At 36.9% G+C, this 22,917-nt stretch overlaps 1 pseudogene; it reads right to left on the reverse strand.

Annotated features, from left to right (window-relative positions):
- Positions 1-20,749: 20,749 nt before the first annotated feature.
- LOC114051779 lies at positions 20,750-22,277 on the reverse strand (annotated as a pseudogene).
- Positions 22,278-22,917: the final 640 nt, after the last annotated feature.

A 22,917-nucleotide genomic window follows, 5' to 3' on the forward strand; every position in this document is an offset into this window, starting at 1 on the left:
CAATAACTTGGAAAAGAGAAGACAAAAACTGACTGTAGGAATCTAATCCTTAAAAATATAATTGGTCAAAAAAAAAGTACACTGAAGAAATCAACTCCTTAAAAAGTAAAATGGGCCAAATAAAATAGTACAAAATCTAATAGAATGAAACAATTTATTAAAATTAGAATTGGCCAGTTCCACTTCCAGGTGCCTAGATAGTGGAGTAAGAAGTAAGTCATTCTCACCTTTCTTTACTGACCTCTGAAAGCCCAGAAATATTGCTCCGGTAAAAAAGAAACCCTGGAATAGCTGAACCAACAGAAGGATGGGGTAGCCTAGGAAGCTTGGGCAATTAATAGGAAAGTCCCTTCTTGCTCTGGGGAAAAGGGAGCAGTACAGAATAGGAGGGTGTCTTAGCAAGCTAGCAGAAAGCACCACACCAGCATAACAGAGAGAGATCCTGAACCCTAGGGCGGTGAAGCAGGCAAGAACCAACACCAGGACCCCTGAATGCCTCAATACAGGCAGGGGAACCAGTGGAAACTGGCTCAGAAAACCACCATGTACCACAGCATTCTCCAGCAGCCAAGTCTCCCAGTGTTTCAGCAAAACTCTGGGAGGCAGAACTCCAAGAGGTAAATATCCAGGCTGAAAGACTTCATGCAGGAGTGAAACATCCTGGGTGAGCAGTAGCCAAAGAAAGGAGTTCAAGGCCTAGATGAGCAGCAGTCAAAGAAAAGAATGCAAGGCCTGGGAGAACAAGCATGCTCCAGGGGCCTGTCTCCTGATCCCGACTCCTAGAGGTCTAGTGTTGCTGATTCCAGCCCAACACCAAGTAAGCTGTCAGAAACATACAGCCTCCAACTGCCTGTACCTGAAGCCCCAGCACATAAAGCCAGTGACCAGGCCAGCCTGGGTCAGTGCCCCTGCTCTCCAGTAGGAAAGCCCATTTTTTTAAAGTCAGGAAATAAGCAAACACCATGAGCAAAAAGAAATATACAATGACCATAGATTCTTATTATGGGCACAGGGAAGATCAAGGCAGAAATTCAAAGGGGACAACATTGTCAATATACCCACATCCAAAACCTCAAAAGGGAATATGAACTGGACTCGAGCCCAAAAACAAGTCTTGGAAGAGCTCAAGAAGGATTTTGAAAACCAAATAAGAGAGGTAGAAGAAAAATTGAGGAAAGAAATGAGAGATATGCAAGAGAGAGCCAATAGCTTGAAAAAGGAAGGACAAAAATTAACTGTAGAAAACAAGTCCTTAAAAAATACAATTGGCCAACTGGAAAAAAAAGTACACCAAAGAAAACAAGTCCCTAAAAATACAATTAGACAAATTGGGAAGAAGATACAAAATCTCATAGAAGAAAACATACATTATATATATATATATATATATATATATATATATATATATATATATATTTGAACTTAAATACAAAATAAGAAAATAAAACATGTCGTATGCACAGCAGAATTTGAGAGGTTTCAAAATATATAACAGTAAATTCCCATTTCAAGAAAGCCTACATAATAAATACTATGTTTTGTATTGATAGCTATCCATCTTTGCTTCTTTGTAAGTTTTCTTTTGTTCTCTGCTGTGCACTTCTTACATCTATCTATCTAGATATTGATGTATGTATGTATGTGTGTGTGTGTGTGTGTGTGTGTTAGTATAAAAGTCTTCTAAATTCAGAAGGAAAGAAAATGCAAGGGGATGGGGCAGGAGGAGAGAAAAAGGGAGGGATCTCTAGAGGAGAGAGTGAAGAAACAGGAGGAGAATAACAAAGGGCTGTTTAGGTAAATGGGAATGGGAGGATAAGTGAGAGATTCTTGGTAGGATAAAGACAGATATTTAGAGGGTAGGGTGAGTGAATAGATCAAAGGGGGTATTGGAAGGGTGTTTACATTAATGAGGATGGAATGATAAGAGAGGGATTCTTGGGGGGGTAGGTTAAATAATAGGAAGGCAAGGTATTGGGTAGAAGTGAAGTAGAGGAGTCAAGAAGGATAGGAAATAAGAGATATGCACAAACGTAAAACAAAGATCAGGAATAGAATTTATTAGGGAAAGCATATATTTATATATGTGTGTATGTATATATATATATATATATATATACACATGTGTGTGTGTGTGCATGTATTTATCTATATCTGTATATAAATATATCCACACTTTATGTAGTCTTCTTGGGGGAAGAGGGAGAACAAAGAAAAGAATAAAAAGTGCACAGCAGAGAACAACAGAAAACTTACAAGGAAGCAAAGATAGATAGCTATCAACAGAATAAATAGTATTTATTATGTAGGTTTTCTTGAAATGCAAACTTATTGCTATATATTTTGAATCCTCTCTTACATTCTACTGTGTACATGACATGGTTTTATTATTGTTTAAGTTTTAGAGAAATCAATTTTTTTTTAAAAAAAGGAAGAGAATAGTAATCTCAATTACTAATGGAGAGAGTCTTTGGAGACAATAGGCTAGATAATGGAAGTTGTGTAGGAAAACTGAAGCACTAACTCTTACACAAAGTTAAACCTGCTGAGGCTTGCATTCCAGTTAATTACTCATGTATTTCAGCCTCTTTTGCCAGTTATTATCTTTGACTTCAGAAAGACAAGCAATAAAGAGAAGAATAACAGAAAAAAAAGTTGCAATAAAAATTAGGAGGAGAATAACAAAGAACATATGAGGGGTTCTAATTTCAGCATCAAATTCAAATTATCATTAACAGATCAAGTGTGCAATCATGGCATGTTTGTAATATTGTGTTCATTTGAATGAACCATATTATTTTGAATATAATATTATAAAACTTAAGGGTAACTAGAGATATTTAATAGAGGTAGTATTTCTTAAATCCATATCACATGTGAAACAAAACAACTGGGAATATTCAGCGCACAGACCAAAAAAAAAAAACAAGTTTTTTTTTTTTATGGAGGACAAGCAGCTTTTAGTGAGTAAAATTTGTAGCATTTGGTGACAATTTATAAAAAAGACTTTTATTCAACAGAAGTCTAAAATTGGGAAACTGCTGTTGAGTCCACATGGGGTTAGGAACTCTGCCACTCCTTGTACTTTACCAAGGCATGCTCTCACAATTTTTTTCCATATTAATAATTACCCCAGTATACTAGGCTGATTTTATCTACAGCTTGAGTTATGGATTGTTAGAGTCAGGCCTAAGTTCAACAGTTTTATTTCAGGTTCAATGTTGGATGGAAATAAGGCACTCTCAGGTTATCAAACAATTAACTTCTCTAAAACCTCCCCCTCCACCTCTTCATATGAAAATGTATCTGGTCATCAGGGCAAGGTATGATGACTCATAGTCATCAGAAATCTACCAAATTGAAAAGGACCACTTGTGTGCAATTTTTTTTTTTATCATTTTAAGTGGTCAGGGAGTTAATCAAAGAAGTAGGTGTCAATCAGGTGTCATGCACAACTCTGTCTCTTTTTAGGCAAAAGTAATTCCTATTGTAAGAAGGAAGGAGAAGCAATGGGCCTAACTCATTTTACAGGTGACAGTGAGGGAATAAGCCTAATCCATGTTGTTGGGAAATTCTGGTAGATTTAGTCATATCACATAACTCAAATCTAGGGTTTTCTTAAAAAGTAGGAGTAGAAAACTTCTCAATGCACATTATGAATCAGTTTTGAGATAGACATTTTATTCATATACAGAAAAGGAATGCAAAACAGAAAATTCAAAGCATGCATTTGATGAAAAATGAATTTTAAAATAGGATTAATTTAATCTACTAGGCAGTTAATAGCTAAACTTCATCAGTACATTAGTTTGAAGACTGCTAATTAAGCATTTTACAGATCAGTTTGGTTTTGTATATATCTATTACTAAATTTGTAGATATCTACTCTTCAAAATAGTCTCACATCAATTCTTTTGTTTTTGGCCTTCCTTATAGCAGGAAAGAACATGTACAAAAGCAGAAGCTAAAGGTTGACTTAGGCTTGCCTAGGCAGAACATGTGCTCTAGATGTTATGGGCTTGCATGACCAGGACTGAGGCATAGATCAAATCACCCTTCCACCTCCTCTCAGGAATCAAATTGAAACAGTCCTGACATAATTAGCAATTTGGAAAGAAGAGAGAAGCTTAGGGAGAAGTATTATCCTTTTGTACGTATAGGAAGCTATTATAAGTGGAGTCTGTCTTCTTAAAGTGGAAATCTTTAACCATAAGTTATTCATGGCCAGAAATGGTATGTAGTGGTCCTGTGTGTTTAACGAGAATCAGGAAAAGCAACTCTGAGTATGTTCCATGAGATGGTCTTATAGCCCAATTCAAATCTGCTACAAAAGTAATAAGTTTCTAACAACTGGCATAGCTAAAAAGGATGTAATGGGCTAACATAGATCATACTCTGATACTGTAAATATTTGAATAAATTTTCAGAAGATGATAAAGGAAAATCCTACCAAAAATAATAAATTAAATTAGATGACTTGTGAAGTACCTTCTAATACTAAGATTCTCTGATACCTAATGAACTATGTATATATGTTTAAATAAATAAACAAATAAAAATATACACATGCATGTATATGTGTGTATATTATATATATAATATATATTTATTTTTGTTAATGTTGATATCTTTAATGTGTTAAATTATCAAGTCATGATATGTTTTTTCCAGGTTTCTATTTTTTTTTTGCTTCTGCCATCTTAACTGCAGGAGTTCCTTTTTTAAACATTTGTAATAACTGAAGATAATGATTCTAGGTATTCTTTTGTTAATATTACATTTTGTCCTTGCCTAAAAATTTACATTATTGCACTTCAACAACAACAGCAACAACAAAAACTTCTGTATGCTGTGATTCCAGTTACAATATCTACAGAGACCATAGTATATTGAAGTAATATATATTAATTGGTCCCTTTATACAACTGATAAGTCTAAGCTTATTAATCACACACAGTGAGCAGATTGTAGAAACCTTTGAAATAATAATAATAAAATATGTGGGTTTTCAGTAGCTATGACTGTACCCACAGAAGCAGTTACCAGGCCAAATCTTGATTGAGGTTTCTTCCAGGGGTAATGGCTGGAGAATGTCAGTCAGAAGCAGGACCTGTGGTTGGAGGGAATGGGTGTGGTTTTGGGGTGCTGGTACTCCCAGGACTCTTGGGCTTACCTGCAAGTGAGTGTCATTTGGTGAGATGATAGTGGTGAGGACAAGATCATCTTTTTCACAATGATTACTCCTTTAAATGATGGGTGTGAGGACAGAACTGGAAGCTGGGCTGGTGGTTTTAGGGAAACCACTATTACAAAGACTGTTCATTTTAGGGTTATAGGCTATCTGCAACAGGAAATGAGGAGAGTTGAGGTGATGTTAAAATTGTACCTTGCTTGGTAAATGCTATCTTTCCCTCAAGGGGCCTTCTTCCTGCAACTAGGTGGCATGTCAATTGGGCCATATAATCACACAAAAATTCATAAATGGCCATTTCTGACAATATATGTCTCATTTTGTACCTCTAGTCCATCATGTCTTTGTAAATGGTGGGAAGTATAGTTCATCATAAGTCATCTGGATTCATGATTGGTGATTGGATCAAAGCCCTTAAGGTTTTTATGGTTAAAAAAATGTTTCAGTCTTTGTATAAATTGTTTTCCTGGTTCTGATCAACTTATAGCTCTCTTTCTTTCAGACAGCTTACCTCAGTTATGGATTCCCTGGAGGAAACCTCTCCTTTCCTGAATTACCTGTGTTTACATGTGCTTGGACTGATTTCTTTGGTGAGACTCTTCCTGCTGACTCTACTGGCTTCTGGTCATGCCATTGTGCTATTCTGGATTAGACAGAAAAGCTTCCTTTTGATTCTTTTATATTTTCGTTATCATTGGAATTTCTTGACTCATTTTAAAATATATATTGGGTGATATTTTGGAGAAAAGAGATTTCATAGTCACCTTAACCAGAAGTCTTCCACATTGTTTTTCCACCAAATGCAACCATTGAGGAGACACTTAATTGGTTACTGTGAAAAGGTGGCCTGTAACATTAGAATAAGGATGTTTTCCAGAATGTCAAGTAGTTATTAACTTTGTAGTTATAATGGATACAAACCACTGATTCTTTTCCCTGATGCTTCACTTTATTATCTGTGCTTAGCTGTGAAATGGCAAATGGTACTGAAACATCAGTTACTTAGTATTAAGAACAAAGTAATATAGAGAAGTATTTCCATAGCACTGGGGTGGCATAGTCAACATTGAGTGGACTAATATTTCTCAGCAGCAAGATTTTAAGGTTTCACAAAACTTTTTTGTGAAAAGTCTTAGGACATATGAAAGGACTACAGATAACAAAGAAATCTATGGTACAGAATACAGATATTTTATCAGCCTGCAATAAGTTTGAGTTTGAAAACAGAGAGAAAGAGAGAGAGACAGAGACAGAGAAAAAGCTTCCTCATGACTGTTAAAGAGGTTATAGTGTTTGAGGAAGTCAGGAAGTCTGAGTTTCTCCCTTGAGAGACTAGACTATTTTTCATTCTGGTAATTATATCCCTTCCTAATACAGTTTTTTTTAAAAAATACATACTGGATGCTTAATAAATGTCTATTGAATTTAATTCTCAATGTGTCTAAGAATTTGCATTTGTTTGATGGGGTATTGTCAAACAACATAAAGGAAGTTTGACTTCATCTGTGTTCCTATTGATTAAATGGAACCCTGTTTATGACTATCTTGCCCCCCCCCCAAGTTAGTTCAATAGACAAGGGAATTAATATCACCAAACAGAGTATACCAGCATCATATCATAGAGTTCTGTGTTTGGCCTTGTTTTAAAAAGTTTCATCTGTGACTGGGATAATGGCATCAAATATAAAGGCATAAAGGGCATGCTTATCAGATCTGGATGACATAAAACTAGAGATAAGAGCTATCACAGTGGACAGCAATGTCAAGAGCCTATTTTTTTAAGAGTAAACTTGACAGTCTAGAGCAGCACTATCAATCATGAATGGAAATAATCTCTATGAGCTGCTTATTGACTTAGAAAACCACAAATTAACATTTTCATGTTTCATTGTATTTTGTTTTGTTAAATACCTCTTAATTATATTTTAATATGGTTTATCTGGTGCCTTCTGCATTTGGGAGTATTGTATGCAGGTGTGTATGTGTGGATGACTCTGTGTGTGTGTGTGTGTGTGTGTGTGTGTGTGTATGTAGGGGTGGGTAAAAAAATTCTGGTCTAGAGCATGGGAATAAATCTAATAAGATAAAATTCAACAGCAATAAAGGTAAAAGTGAGTACTTGAGTACAAAATATGAACTTCAAAAGTACAAGATTGGGGAGGTATGTTTGGACAGCACTTGTTCTGTCAATAATAAAATAGTTTTAATGGGAATGCAAACTTAATATGAGTCAATAATGTGCTTTGGTGTCAACAAAAATATAGTCTTGAACTATATTAAGGGATTTATTGCTTTCCAAGAATAGGGAGGTGATAATTCCACTATGCACTGCCTTGTTCAGACCTTGTCTATAATATTGTGTTGAGTTCTGGGCAATACAGTTTAATGACAGTAGGAAACTGATAAGCTACAAAAAAAGGCAACCAGGATGTTGAAAGGCCTTCAATCCATGTCATAGGACTGGTGATAAAAACTGGGAATATTTAGCCTAGAAAAGATAACACATGGGGCTGGGGTGCTAGTGTTGGTGGTGGTACAGGGACTGAAATGAAAGTCATCTTTGAGTATAGTGGAGACAATATTCAACTTATAGTCAGGAGATCTGGACTTAAGTACCAGTTTCAATACCTGCTACTTGTATGACCTTGGAAAAACCATTCAACTCTCTAAACCTCAGTTTCCTCATTTGAAAAATGAGGTGGTTGATATGCTAGACATCTTAGATCCCTTCCTGATCTAAATCTATGTACTTGAGTTAGAGAGTTGTGAACTGATCTAACCATTCTGGAGAACAATTTTGAACGATGCTCAAAGAACTAAAAATTTGTGGTGCATTATTTTTGATCCAACAATAAAACTACTAGGTTTGTATCCCAAAGAGATCAAAGAAAAAATAAAAAGGACTTATTTGTACAACAATATTTTAGCAGTTATTTTTATGGTGACAAAATTGTAAACTTAAGGGATGATAATCAATAAGGAAATGGCTGCACAATTCCAAAAACTCATGATGAAAAATTCTGTCCACCTCCAGAGAGAAAATTGATCAACATAGAGTGCATACTGAAGCATCATTTTTTTCACTTCCTTTATTTTTCTTGGGATTTGCAACTTGACTAATAAGAAAAGATGTATTGCATTACTTCATCTGTACACTCAATATCATATTGCTTGTCTTCTCAAGGGGTAGAGGAGGGGAAGGAGCAGAGGAGATAATTTGTAATTCAATTTTTTTAGAACTGGAAGGGATTTTATTCATGATGTATTCTTTTAAATATTTACTCAGTATTTTATTTTTTCCCAGTTACATGAAAAAACAATTTTTAACATTTGTTTCTAAAACTTTGAGTTTCAAATTCTCTCCTTTCCTGCCACCCCACACACCCCCATTGAGAGGGTAAGAATTTGATATAGGTTATACATGCATAGTCATGCAAAATATTTTCATAATAGTCATGTTGTGAAAGAAAACAGAGACAAGAAAAAAAAAACTCTAGAAAAATAAAGAAAGTAAAGTATGCTTCAATCTGTATTCAGACACCATCAGTTCTTTCCCTGGGGATAGACATCATTTTTCATCATAAGTCCTTCAGAGTTGTCTTACTGAGAACAACTAAGTCATTCACAGCTGATCATCTTACAATATTGCTGTTACTTTGTAAACAGTACATTTCACTTTGCATCAGCTCATGTGAATCTTTCCAGGTTTTTCTGAGAGCATCCTGCTCATACTCTCTTATAATACAATAGTATTCCATCATAATCACATACCACAATTTGTTCAGCCAAAACTCAATTGATGTGCATTCCCTTAATTTCTATTTCTTTACCCCTAGAAAAGAGCTACTATGAATATTTGTGTACATATAGGTTCTTTTCCTTTTTTTTTAAATCTCTTGGGATACAGACCTATTAGTGTTATTACTTAGGTCAAAGCTCATGAATGGTTTTATAGCCCTTTGGACATAGTTAAAAATTGCTCTACAGAATGGTTGAATCAGTTCACAACTCCACCAACACTGCATTAATGTCTCATTTTTCCCATATACCCTCCAACATTTATCATTTAACTTTTCTGTACTATTTGGAACTCAATTTTTTAAAGTCCAACTTCACAAACATTTAATAAGTGCCTATTATGTGTCAAGCCCTTTGCTAAGCACTAGGAATACAACTAATAAAAAGAAAGTCCCGGCCCTTAAGGGGCTTAAAAACTAATGGAAGTAATGGGATCCCTCACCATCTTGTTCAGTGCAGTTGAAACCAGGCAGAGCAACAGATGCACAATGAAATGAGTGGGAAAAGTCCAGTTTCTGTCTTCTATTAAGGATGGTATTGTGAGGAGTTTGATACTCCATCCTTCAGTTGAGGAAGGTGGTGTCAATCAAGGCTTGAGTTAACAACAACAAGATGGTGAGGTTAAAAGTAAGGAATTTGACTTGGGAGGGGCATCTCATTCTGTGGAGTTGAAATAATGCAGAGCAGCAGATGCAGAGTGGAGTGGTGCAGAGAGCCCAGGGTCACAGAGTGATCTATTAAGTATCTGAGGCTGGATTTGAACTTAGGTCTTCCTGACTCCACTGAGCCACCTAGCTGCCCACATGCCTTTATTTGTTTGTTTGTTTGTTTCTTTTTTATTAATTAATTAATTTTTAGTTTTCAACTTCCAATTCCACAAGATTTTGAGTTCCAAATTTTCTCCCCATCTCTCCCCTGCCCCCACCCCAAGATGGCATGCATTCTGAATACCATTTCCCCCAATCTTCCCTCTCCTCTATCACTGCCCCCTTTTCTTATCCCTTTCCTCTTCCATTTTCCTGTAAGGCAGGATAGATTTCTATACTCTTTTGCCTGTATATCTTATTTCCCAGTTCTGTGTAAAACCAATTTTTAACATTTATTTTAAAACTTTGAGTTCCAAAGTCTCTCTCTTCCTCCCTCCACACCACCCTCACTGAGAAGGCAAACAATTCAATATAGTTTATACATGTGTAGCCATGCAAAACACTTCCATAATAGTCATGTTGTGGAAAACTAACTATATTTCCCTCCTGCCTCTTGCTTTTTCTATTCTATCCTTTGACCCTGTCACTCCTCAAAAGTTTTTGCCTCTGATTTCTCCCTCCCCCAATCTGCCCTCCATTCTATCATCCCCCCCCCTTATACCTTCCCCCCTATTTTCCTGTAGGGTTGGATAGATTTCCAAACCCAATTGAGTGTGTATGTTATTCCCTCCTTAAGCCAAGTCTGATGAGAGTAAGATTCATTCATTCCCTCTCACCCTTCTTCCCCTCTACTATAAAAGCTTTTTCTTGCCTCATTTGTGTGAGATAATTTATCCCATTCTACCTCATCCTTCCTCCTTCTCACAGTACAATCCTCTCTCACCTAATTTTATTTTTTAGATATCATCCCTTCATATTCAACTCACCCTGTGCCCTCTGTCTATACACACATACATACATACACAGACACACACAGACAAACACACACACACACACACATACACACACACACACACATATATTCCCTCCAACTACACTAATACTGAGAAAGGTCTCAGGAGTTACAGATATCATCTTTCCTTATATGAATTTAAACAATTCAACTTTAATAAGTCCCTTATGATTTATCTTTCCTGTTTACTTTTTCATGCTTCTCTTGAGTCTTATATTTGAAAGTCAAATTTTCAACTCAGCTCTGGTCTTTTCATCAAGAATGCTTGAAAGTCCTCTATTTCATTGAAGTGCATTTTTCCCCTGAAGGATTATAATCCATTTTTCTAGGTAGGTGATTCTTGGTTTTAATCCTAGCTCTTTTGACCTTTGGAATATCATATCCCAATACCTCTGATCCCTTAAGGTAGAAACTGCTAAAACTTATGTTATCCTCATTGTGTTTCCACAATACTTGAATTGTTCCTTTCTGGCTGCTTGCAATATTTTCTCCTTGACATGGGAACTCTGGAATTTGGCTATAATATTCCTATGAGTTTTCCTTTGGAGATCCCTTTCAGGAGATGATTGGTGGATTCTTTTAATTTCTCTTTTATCCTCTCGCTTGAGAATATCAGGGCAGGTTCCCTTGATGATTTCTTGAAAGATGATGTCTAGGCTTTTTTTTTATCATGGTTTTTATGTAGTTCAATAATTTTTAAATTATCTCTCCTGGATGTATTTTCCAAGTCAGTTGTTTTTCCAATGAGCTATTTCACATTGTCTTCTATTTTTTCATTCTTTTGGTTCTGTTTTATAGTGTCTTGATTTCTCATAAAGTCATTAGCTTCCATTTGCTCCATTTCAATTTTTAAGGAATTATGGTCTTCAGTGAGCTTTTGGACCTCCTTTTCTATTTGGCCAATTCTGTTTTTTAAGGCATTCTTCTCCTCATTGCCTTTTTGGACCTCTTTTACCATTTGAGATAGTCTTGACTTTTTAACTCTTCATTAAGGTAGGACTCTGTTTCCAGTGTGTAGGCTGTACTGTCCCAAGCTTCAGGGGTTTGGTGCATCTGATTTTAGAGATACTTCTAGGGACCTATAAGTTTTCAGTTCTTCCAAGGTGGTATGATATAAGGAGAAGAGTTTACTCCTTTCCTGGCCTGTGCTCAGGTCTATGAGTGATCAGAAGCATTCTTTTCTGCCTTGGAACTGTGAGGAGGATTCTCTCTCCACTGCTGCCACTAGCTCCACCACACCTGCTCCTCCTTGCCCCAGGACTGCCACCCAGAACTAGGACCTAGATGCAAACACAGGCAAAGTAAGAGAATACTGCCTGATCAACAGCAAAGAGATTCCTGCAATTCCCCTCTGATCACCTGCATAATACCCCCACTGTCTGTGGGTTGAGAGCTCTGGAAACAACCACTGCTACTGTGTCTACTGCCTCAGGGCTGGGCTAGGGCCAGTATTCACTCCTCAAACACTCGGGTCCAACAGACTTTTCTCACTGACCTTCTAAGTTGTCTTTGGCATTTTTGGGTTGAGAAGTTAGGAAACCTCCATAGCTGTTCATGATTCAGTCTCCTGAGGCCTGCTCTGGGTTTGCTGTGGTCCCATGTATGCCTGTGTGGCCTGCTCTCTCAGCCTGGCACAACAGACATTTTCTATCAATCATACAGCTTGTCTTGGGCTAGATATTTGTTTCATTCTGACTTTTTGTGGGTTCTGTTGCTCTATAATATGTTTAGAGTCATTTTTACATGTATTTAAAGAGGTTTGGGGGAGAGATCAAGCAAGTTACTGCTTTTAATCCACCACCTTGGGTCCATCCCCCAAGAACTCAATTGAAAAAATAAATGTAGGACTTCTGCTTCTGGGAGCCAATATGGCAGAGTAAAAAGGTATTCACTTTCACCCTCCCCTAACAACTTCTGAAAGTCCAGAAAATATTGTTCCAGGAAAAACCCCAGAACAACTGAACCAGAACTAAGAAAGGGAGCATCATTCCAGTAGCCCAGGTAGCTTGAGGGATTAATAGGAAAGCCCCCTCTTGCCCTGGGGGAAAGGGAGCAGTACAGAAGGGAGGTATACCAGCAATCTAGGGGAAAGCCTCACTTTAGCTCACCAGGAGGAGATTGTGAAACCCAGGTGGTGGAGCAATCAAACACCAACACCTGGACCTCTGAGTGCCTCAGTGAGGGTGGGGGAACCGGTGGAAATCAGCCCAGAAAACCACCAGGTGCCTCAGCATTCTACAGCAAAAGAGTCTCCCAGTGCCTCAGCAGAACTAAGGGAGGCAGTACTACAAACAGTCCCAGGTGGATAAACACCCTGCAAAATTCATCTGAAAGAAGCTGAAGAAAGTGAAAGGAAAGGAAAAGCCAGCAATTTAGAGTTTCACTAGAGTTCCAGCCTTGCTGATTCCAGGCCAATGTCAGTTAAGTTGCCAAAACTCTATAGCCTCCAATTGACAACATTGGAGGCCCCAATACAAAAAGCCAGTGACTAAGACCTAGGCTCCCAACAAAAGAAGCCTGGGTCAGTGCCTTCTGCTCCCCAGCAAGAGAGCTCAATCTCTTTAAAGGCCAGGGAATAAAGAAACACCATGAGTAAAAAGAAACGTATGATAGATTCATATTATGAGCAGAGTGAAGATCAAGGCAGAAATTCTGAAGAGGACAACATTGTCAGCAAACCCACATCTGGAACCTCAAAAGGGAATATGAACTGGTCTGAAACCCAAAAAGCCTTCTTAGAAGAGCTCAAGAAGGACTTTTAAAGTCAATGAGAGAGGTAGAAGAGTCCTTAAAAATAGAATTGGCCAATTGGAAAAAAAAAAGTACACTGAAGAAAACAAGTCCCTAAAAAAAATACAGTCAGCCAACTGGAAATAAAAAGTACAGTGAAGAAAACAAATCCCTAAAAAATGCAAATGGCCAAATGGGGAAGGAGGTACAAAATCTAATAGAAGAAAACAATCTGTTAAAAATTAGAATTGGGGGGCAGCTACGAGGCACAGTGCATAGAGCACTGGCCCTGAAGTCAGGAGAACCTGAGTTCAAATCCAGCCTCAGATCAAACACTTGACACTTACTGGCTGTGTGACCCTGGGCAAGTCACTTAACCCCAATTACCTAAAAACAAACAAACAAACAAAAAACAAAACAACAACAACAACAAAAAACAATAAAAATTAGAATCAGGTAAATGGAACCTAAGGACTGTATGAGAAAGCAAGAATCAGTCAAACAGAAACAAAAAAAAATGAAAAAATAGATGAAAATATAAAATATCTCATTGGTAAAACAACTGACTTGGAAAATTGATCCAGTAGAGACAGTTTAAAAATTATTGGTCTACCTGAAAATCACAATGAAAAAAAGAGCCTGGACAGTATCTTTTAGGAAATCATAAAGGAAACTGTCTGGAGGTCCTAGAAGCAGAGTACAATAGCCACAGAAAGAATTCACTAATCACCTCCTGAAAGAGATCCCAATTGAAAACGCCAAGGAATATAGTAGCCAAATTCCAAAATTACCAGGTCAAAGAGAAATACTGCAAGCAGGCAGAAAGAAACAATTTAAATATCATGGAACCACAGTCAGGATTACACAGGACTTTGCAGCTTCTAGATCAAAAGACCTTAGGTTGTGGAACATGATATTCCATAAGGCAAAGGAGCTTGGATTACAACCAAGGATCAACTACCCAGTGAAAATGAGCATGATCATTCAGGGGAGGAGATGGATACTCAGTGAAATAGGGGACTTCCAAACCTTCCTGATAAAAAGAACAGAGCTCAACAGAAAATTTGATCTTCAAATACAAGCCTCAAGAGAGACATAAAAAGGTAAATGGGACAGAAAGATACAATATGTTGTTAATAAGGGGAAACTGTTTACATCCCTACAAGGGAAGATGACACTGGCAACTCTTGAGAACTGTATGGTCATTAGACCATGTTAAAGGAGCATACATAAAGGGGTTGGATATAAGTCAACTTTGATGTAATGATAAAAAAAATCTAATCAAGCGGGTTAAATGGATCCAAGTAAGTGGATTACTCTCATCTAAGAAAATGTACTGAGAAAGGAGGAGGCAGACAAGGGTAAATTACATTATAGGAAAAGACACAAAAACCTATTACAGCAGGGGAAAAGAAGGGAGGGAGATGAACATTGTTTGAATCTTACTCTCATCAGATTTGGCTCAAGAAGGGAATAACATAATCAGGTATAGAAATCCAACTTGCCTTATAGGCAGTAGGAGGGAAAAGGGGAAAGAAAAGGGAGGGAAAAAGCAGTAAGGGTAATGGGGAAGAAAAGGTAAAAGGCTAATAGAAGTGAGGAGGGACTGAGGGAGGCAGTGGTCAAAAGGAAAACACTAGTGAGGAGGGAATAAGAGAAAGGAGAAAGAAAAGCATAAAAAAGGGGGAAAAGGATGAAGAGAAAGATACAGATAGTAATCATAACTGTGAATGTGAATGGGATGAACTCTCCCATAAAACAGAAGCAGATAGCAAAATGATTAAAAACTATAATCCAAAATATGTTGGATTAACAGATTAACAGAAGAAAAAGTAAAGTACTTAAATAACCCCATCTCAGAAAAAGAAATTGAACAAGTCACTGAGGAACTCCCTAGGAAAAAAATCTACAGGACCAGATGGATTTTGTATCAAACATTTCAAGAACAATTAATTTCAATACTATATAGATTATTTGGGAAAATAGGTGAAGAAGGAGTCTTACCAAATTCTTTTTTATGATACAAATATAGTGCTGGTACTTAAACCAGGAAGAGTCAAAACAGAGAAAGAAAATTATACACCAATTTCTCTAATGAATATAGATGCAAAATTTTTAAATAAAATATTAGCAAATAGATTAGAGCAACTTATCACAAGAATAATACACTATTACCAGGTAGGATTTATACCAGGAATGCAGGGCTGGTTCAATGTTAGGAAAACTGTCAGCATAATTGATCATATCAACACAAAACTAACAGAAACCACATGATCATCTCAATAGATGCAGAAAAAGCTTTTGACAAAATACAGCACCCATTCCTATTAAAAACACTAGAGAGCATAGGAATAAATGGAGTCTTTCTTAAAATAATAAATAGCATCTGCCTAAAACCTTCAGCAAGCATCATATGTAATGGGGACAAGCTAGAAGCATTCCCACTAATATCAGGGGTGAAACAAGGATGTTCATTATCACCACTGTTGTTCAATATCATACTGGAAACATTAACTTTAGCAACAAAAGAAGAAAAAAGAAATTGAAGGTATTAGAATAGCCAAAGAAGAAACAAATCTGTCACTCTTTGCAAATGACATGATGATACACTTAGAGAATCCTAGAGAATCAAGTAAAAAACTACTTGAAATAATAAACAACTTTAGCAAATTTGCAGGCTATAAAATAAACCCACATAAATCATCGGCATTTCTATGTATTAGCAACAAGGCCCAACAGCAAGAGACAGAAAGAGAAATTACATTTTAACTTATTGTAGACATTATAAAATATTTAGGAGTCTACCTCCTGAAACAAACCCAGGAACTCTATGAACACAATTACAAAACACTTTTCATGCAAATAAAGTCAGATCTAAATAATTGGAAAAACATCAGTTGCACATGGGTAGGTCGAGTTAATATAATAAAAATGACAATTCTACATAAGCTAATTTACTTATTCAGTGTCATACCAATCAAACTACCAAAAAATATTTTATAGAGTTAGAAAAAATAATAACAAGATTCATTTGGAAGAACAAAAGGTCCAGAATACCAAGAGAACTTCAGGGGAAGTTGACCTAGCCATTCCAGATCTTAAATTGTATTATAAAGTAGCAATCATCAAAACTGCTTGGTACTGATTAAGAAATAGAGTCATGGATCAGTGGAATAGGTTAGGTACACAAGAACAGTAGTCAATGACTACAGTAATCTATTATTTGATAAACCCAAAGACCCCAGCTTCTGGGATAAGAACACACTCTTTGAAACTGCTGGGAAAACTAGAAAAGAGTATGGCAGAACCTAGGCATTGATCAAACTCTCACACCATATACCAAAATAAAGTCAAAATCAGTTCATGACTTAGATATAAAGGCTGACACTGTAAGCAAACTGGGAGAGCAAGGTATAGTTTACCTATCATATTTATGGAAAATAGAAGAATTCATGACCAAACAGGAGATTAAAAAAACATTATGAAAAGCTAAATGGATAACTTTGATTACATTAAATGGTAAAGTGTTTGCACAAACAAAGCCAATGCAACAAAGATTAGAAGGAAGGTAGAAAACTTGGAAAGAATTTTTACAACCAGTATCTCTGATAAGGGCCTCATTTCTAAAATATATAGAGAATTAAGTCAAATTTATAAGAATACATGTCATTCCTCAATTGACAAATGGTCAAAGGATATGAACAAGCAGTTCTCAGATGAAGAAATTAAAGCCATCTATAGTCATGTGAAAACAATGCTCTAAATCACTATTGAATAGAGAAATGCAAATCAAAACAACTCTGAGGTACCACATCACCTATCAGATTGGCCAAGATGACAAAACAAAACAATGATAAATGTTGTAGAAGATGTCGGAAAATTAGAACACTAATGCATTTTTGGTGGAGTTGTGAAATGATTCAACCATTTTGGAGAGCAATTTGGAACTGTGCCCAAAGGGATATAAAAATGTGCATACCCTTTGACCCAGCAATAGCACTTCTAGGGCTATATCCCAAAGAGATCATACAAATGGAAAAAGGACCCACATGTGCAAAAATATTCACAGCAGCTCTATATGTGGTGGCAAAGAATTGGAAATTGAGAGGATGCCCATCAATTAGGGAATGGCTGAACAAGTGTGGTATATGAATGTAATGAAATACTATTGTGTTGTAAGAAATGATGAACAGGCAGACTTCAGAAAATCCTGGAAAGACTTGTATGGTGGGATGCTGAGTAAAGTGAGCCAAACCAAAAGAACATTGTCCTTAATAACAGCCACATTTTGCAATGACTAATATAGATACCCTTTAACTTTTCCCAGCAATACAAGGATTTAAGACATCACCAAAGGCTATCCACATCCAAAGAAAGAACTATGGAGTTTGAATGCAGATTGAAGCATACTATTTACTATTTTTTCTTCTATTGAGTTTTGTTTCCTCTTGCTGGTGGTTCCTCCTATTGATTCTAATTCTTATTTACAACATCACTAAAGTGAAAATATGTTTAATAACAATGTATATGTATAGCCTATATCATATTGTGTGCCATCTTGGGGAAGGTGGTGGGAAGGAAGGGAGAGAAAAATTTAAAACTCAAAAGCATATGGAAGTGATTGTTGATAAATCAAAATAAATAAAAATTTTTTTTAAAATAAATTAAAACTTCATTGGGGAATACTTAATGAAATGAATAATATACCTGTTAAAATATATAAGTTAGATTCTAAAAGCTAGTTCATAAAGATGTTTTCCTATTATGAAAAAGTCTCTTTGTTATTCCAGAAAACAATGATCATGTGATTTTTACTATGTTGCTATATGATGAATCCATATCAATGAATGTACTACTTCTTTTCAAGAATATCAGTTGGAGGTATCACCAACTGCAGCAGGTCTCTAAAGAATTATGGAATCAATATGCATGTATGGGAAGAGCCATTTACTTTTGAATGACCACATGTTTCATACGTGAACCATGACCCACACCTGTAGTTATGCCATCCTTCGCACCCAGAAATTATAAAAATTATGACAAAATGCTTCTGAGAGTGCTAATTAGAAAGAACCTTCTGCCTCTTTGAAAAAGTGAATATTATAGGATCATTCTTCTGAGAAATAAAGCACTAAAAAAAGTCATATTTAGATTTATGAGCCATATAACTCTGTCTTTTACCATAAGGTGTCATTGTCCCCTTTCACCTATTCTGTTTCTTTCTCAGTCAAAAGCTTAAGTTCTGGATCTGCTCCTTCTTATTCCCAGAAGTGTAATCTCCTTTTCCAGTTTCTGCTTGATTATATTAATCTATGTGGAGCCAAAGGGTTCTGAAAGTATATCCTTTTACTAGGGGTAGTTAACATTTGGTGAAATATAACCCTTTTTAGTGATTATATTTATGTTAATATAGGATATTCTCATATGTCTACTGTGTCTAGTATCAGAAAGACCAATCAGGAGCTATATGATACCATCATGCATTGTCTAGTGACCTGAAATTAGATTAGATGTTGAAAAAAACTTTAGATGACTACAGCATATGCCAGGCTATTCAATAACCTGCCAAAGTTGGATATGTGTGTTGCTTTTTGTTTGTTTGTTTGTTTGTTTTTTTACTGTATTGGTCTGAATATCAGCTGCATTTTTTCTTCAAATCTGGCTCATATAAAAACTGATTATTTTTAATATTTCAAAACCTGAATGCCACTTACATAATATTAAGAATCATGTTTTTTTTTAAGCATCATTGCAGGGCTTAAAGGGCCTCAAAAGGGATTTCACTCACTTCCAACACCACTAAAGAGATTCTTGGTTTCGATCCAAGCATGTGGTCCAGACTGTGTTCAATGATGGGGAGGGAGAGCTTGGCTTCTAATGAGAGGAGTCTACTTCCATAGGCTCCCTTTTCTCACAATTTGTTTCATTTAACCTCCAACGCTTGTACTCTGGAGGGAAATTAATTAAGCCTAGGTTTCAGTTCATGTCTGGTCTCTCCAAACAGGGGACTAAAACAGCATCCAGCGTACAAAGTAAGTCAGATGTGGGTGTAGTATTTTATTTCTGAAAAAAAGAAAAAAAAAAGCTAAACGTAAAAGACCCATAGTGTTCATTGGCAGAATGACAAAACAGAGTTCAGTTAAGTTATAAGTACTGTTATGAGCTGATGAAAAGCTTATATTTAAGCCTCATCAGATCATAAGGCACCTTGCAGGACTGTTGATTAGTCATTTTGTATTTTACCTCATCTTTGTACTGTCTTTTTAAAGTCAATGACTTCTGGTAATTTAGCCAAAGGCTTAATTTTCTCCCTTAGTGGGGAGTCATCTTCTCCAATGAAGAAGTTCTTTTGCAATTAATCAGCTTCATTCAATGGTCTCAGGACCTCTTCAAACCCAGATTACCTCTAAGGCTAGAAATGTCCACTTTAAATTGATGCTCATGTCACCTATGTAGGAATAGAAATACCAAATGGGAAAGATAGCAAGATTTCTAGTGGAGTCCTATACTAGCTGTCACATGAAAGTGGATTCCATGAGTGAGAGTGGGGAAAAGCAAGCCTATCTATCATCTCTCCCTGAAAGTCCCAGTTACAAATGCTATTTACCTCGAGAGAAAAAGCTGAGAAGATCTGAATCAAGATTGAAGCATACTTTTAACTTTTTTCTTTTATTTATTTTTGTTCTGTGTTTTCTTTTGCAACATGGCTAATATGGATGTATGATTTGCATTACTTTATATATGTGATATTTATCTATTTTTTTAAAAAAAATGTTAAAATGTTTTACACATAATTGATAAATATTTAATGAAATGCTTCTTCCTTTCTCCCAAATGGAAAATTGCTTCTTTTATCTTACATTGCACCCTGACCCCCGATGATGTCATAAGGAGAGGAAGAAATAAGGGACTAGCCAGGGTTTTTTGCATCATTTCAAAATGACAAGTCCTTTCAGTGCTGAGCCACTTCATGGCCAGAAGCAGTCAACAAGTTGTCACCCTCAGAAGGGCCAGCAGGTGTGTGACCATGTATTTAAGGATCCTGGAAAATCCTAGGGGATCTCTGGGAGCACAGTTCTTGAGATTGATTGAAAATGCCAACCCCCACATTTCCTCTTCATTCTCCTCTTCCTTCTTCTTTTTCTTCTTGATATTCTTATTCACATGTTTTCCTTCTTGTTCTTCTTTTCTTTCTTTTCTTTGTTTCTTCCTCTTCCTCTTCTTCCTTTTTTTCTTCTCTAGCACTGCCATACACACACACACACACACACACACACACACTTTCTATTTGTTAATTTTTTTTATATCCAGCTTTTTATTGAAAAATCTAGAGAGGGAGAGGTGAGAGGCAGTAAAAGCAAACAAGGCCACTTCTCAGAAGAGCTGTTTCTCATATGAATGGAGTCCATGGACACCCCCTTCCATCTGACCAGATGATGTACTCTTCTCAAATTTCAGCTCTCCTGAATACATCATGGCTCTGACTTGAGTTAGACTCTTGGCACCAATATCTTGACAGGAGTGCTGGATACAAGCAATCAAGTAGGGAACAAACTTGGAGATGGACACTTTGTCCTGCATGGCCCCAGACATCCCTTGAACCACTTTGATTTTGTTTGCTTCACTGAAGTAATGGTTCTGGCTGCTGAGGTTTTTATCCATGGTATCAAGGGAGCCCATTCCCTGGTATTTCTTTAACTGGATCCCATCAGAGAAGAAGTACTTACCTGGGGCCTCTTTGGTGGCTGTCAAAAGAGAGCCCATCATCATTGTGGAAGCTCTGAGGGCAAGAGTTTTGGTGATGTGTCCCATATTTTCGATGCCACCATCTGCAGATGGGGACACTAAAGAGCTGTGCATATTCTGAGACCTTGTATACAGCTGTCGCTGTCCACATGCCAGCACTTTCTGTGTGATGCACATGGAGCTTCTGCCCATGCCAGGGCATCCATTCCAGCATCAATGGGATTTTTTGCTTGTGCAGCTGTCACCACATTGACACCAATAACCTGGAGGTTGTTGTATTTCTCCTTGGTGTACTTGATCATGTTAATTTGGAAAATGGAGTTTACTTGGGAAGAATTCAGAATGACCACATCAACACCAGCCTGGGCCAACAAGTCAAGCCAATACTTGTCGTCCTCATGGGTACCAATGGCTGCCCCACACAACAACTGCTTCTTGGTATTCTTGAATGTTCTTCCAACTCTTCTTCAGGTCCATGCAGGCAATGATAGCTACTAGCTCATCATCCTCATTCACAATGGGTAGCTTCTCTTTCTTAATCAGATTTCCTATTCAAGATTTCGTTGGTCTCCTTTAGTGTGAATTCTACAGGAACCACTGCTAGATCCTCCTTCCTGGTCATGATCTTGCCCTGGAAACAGTCATGTTTCTCTTCCTTCAGAAAGTCAATGTCACAAGAAGAAATGATGCCCACTAGGTGGCTGCCCATCTTGCCATTGTCTGTGATTAGGATTCCACAGAAGCCATGCCTTGCCTTGGATTCAAACACATCTCTAACTCAATCTTTGGGACTCAGGACCACAGGGTTAGTGATGAAGACCTGCTCATATTTCTTCACCTTGCATACTTCATTGGCCTGGAATGCTGGGGTGCAGTTGTAATAGATAAAGCCAATATCTCCTGTCAGCACCATGGCTATGGCCATCCCAGCCTTGGTGACTGTGTCCAATGGGGACAAAACAAGCTAGGTCTTCAGTGTTATCTTCTTGGTAAGTTGTGAAGTTGGGTCTACTTGGTCTGCTGTGAAGTCTATATAGACCAGGAGGATGAGGAAGTCATTGTAGGTGAGCACATCTCTGCAGTTGAAGAGTTGCTGTACCATGAGCCCATCATCTGGAATGTAACAAGTGTTGCCGCTGATAAGACAGTCTACCATCGTGGGGACAGGATGGGGAGAGGAGAGAAGGAGGGGGTGGGCCAGGCTGGATGTGGGTTTGATGCTTCTCCCGCCTATTTGTTTATTTTTTCAAAGAATTATTGTTTTTAACACTGTGTCATATATTTGTGCCAACATAGTACTTTCCACTGAAGTGACCAAGACATATCACATAGAATTAATATTCAAGGATCATCTTAAAAGAAGAACTTTTTGATTGTAGTTGACTTTAATGTTTTTTGGGGGGAGGACTCCATATAAAATTCTGTGTTAAAAACCTACTGTTCTGCATCAAATGTTTGTCTTACATGGTCACTTCACATGATTGTTTCTGATAATATAGCTATATATAGTTCCATCCAGTTTAAGGAATGTACAGACAGGGACCTTATCCCATCTCTCCTCATCATGCTTAGTATGAATAGACTATAGACTATTTCTATTAATTAACAACACAATATGCTTTGTAAAATACATTATTGAGGAAATTTATTAGTAAAGGAGGCTGGATATATAGTATGAGTGAGAGATAACAGAGAAGCAGACAATTTTATTGGTATACACAAAACGTGAAAAGAGGAAGAATTCCATCATATATAAATCTACCATGGAAGACCTGTGAGAGAAGGTCTATGAATCA

This window comes from Vombatus ursinus, unplaced genomic scaffold (genome assembly GCF_900497805.2).
Source record: "Vombatus ursinus unplaced genomic scaffold, bare-nosed wombat genome assembly UNPS02014805.1, whole genome shotgun sequence".
Lineage (NCBI taxonomy): Eukaryota > Metazoa > Chordata > Mammalia > Diprotodontia > Vombatidae > Vombatus > Vombatus ursinus.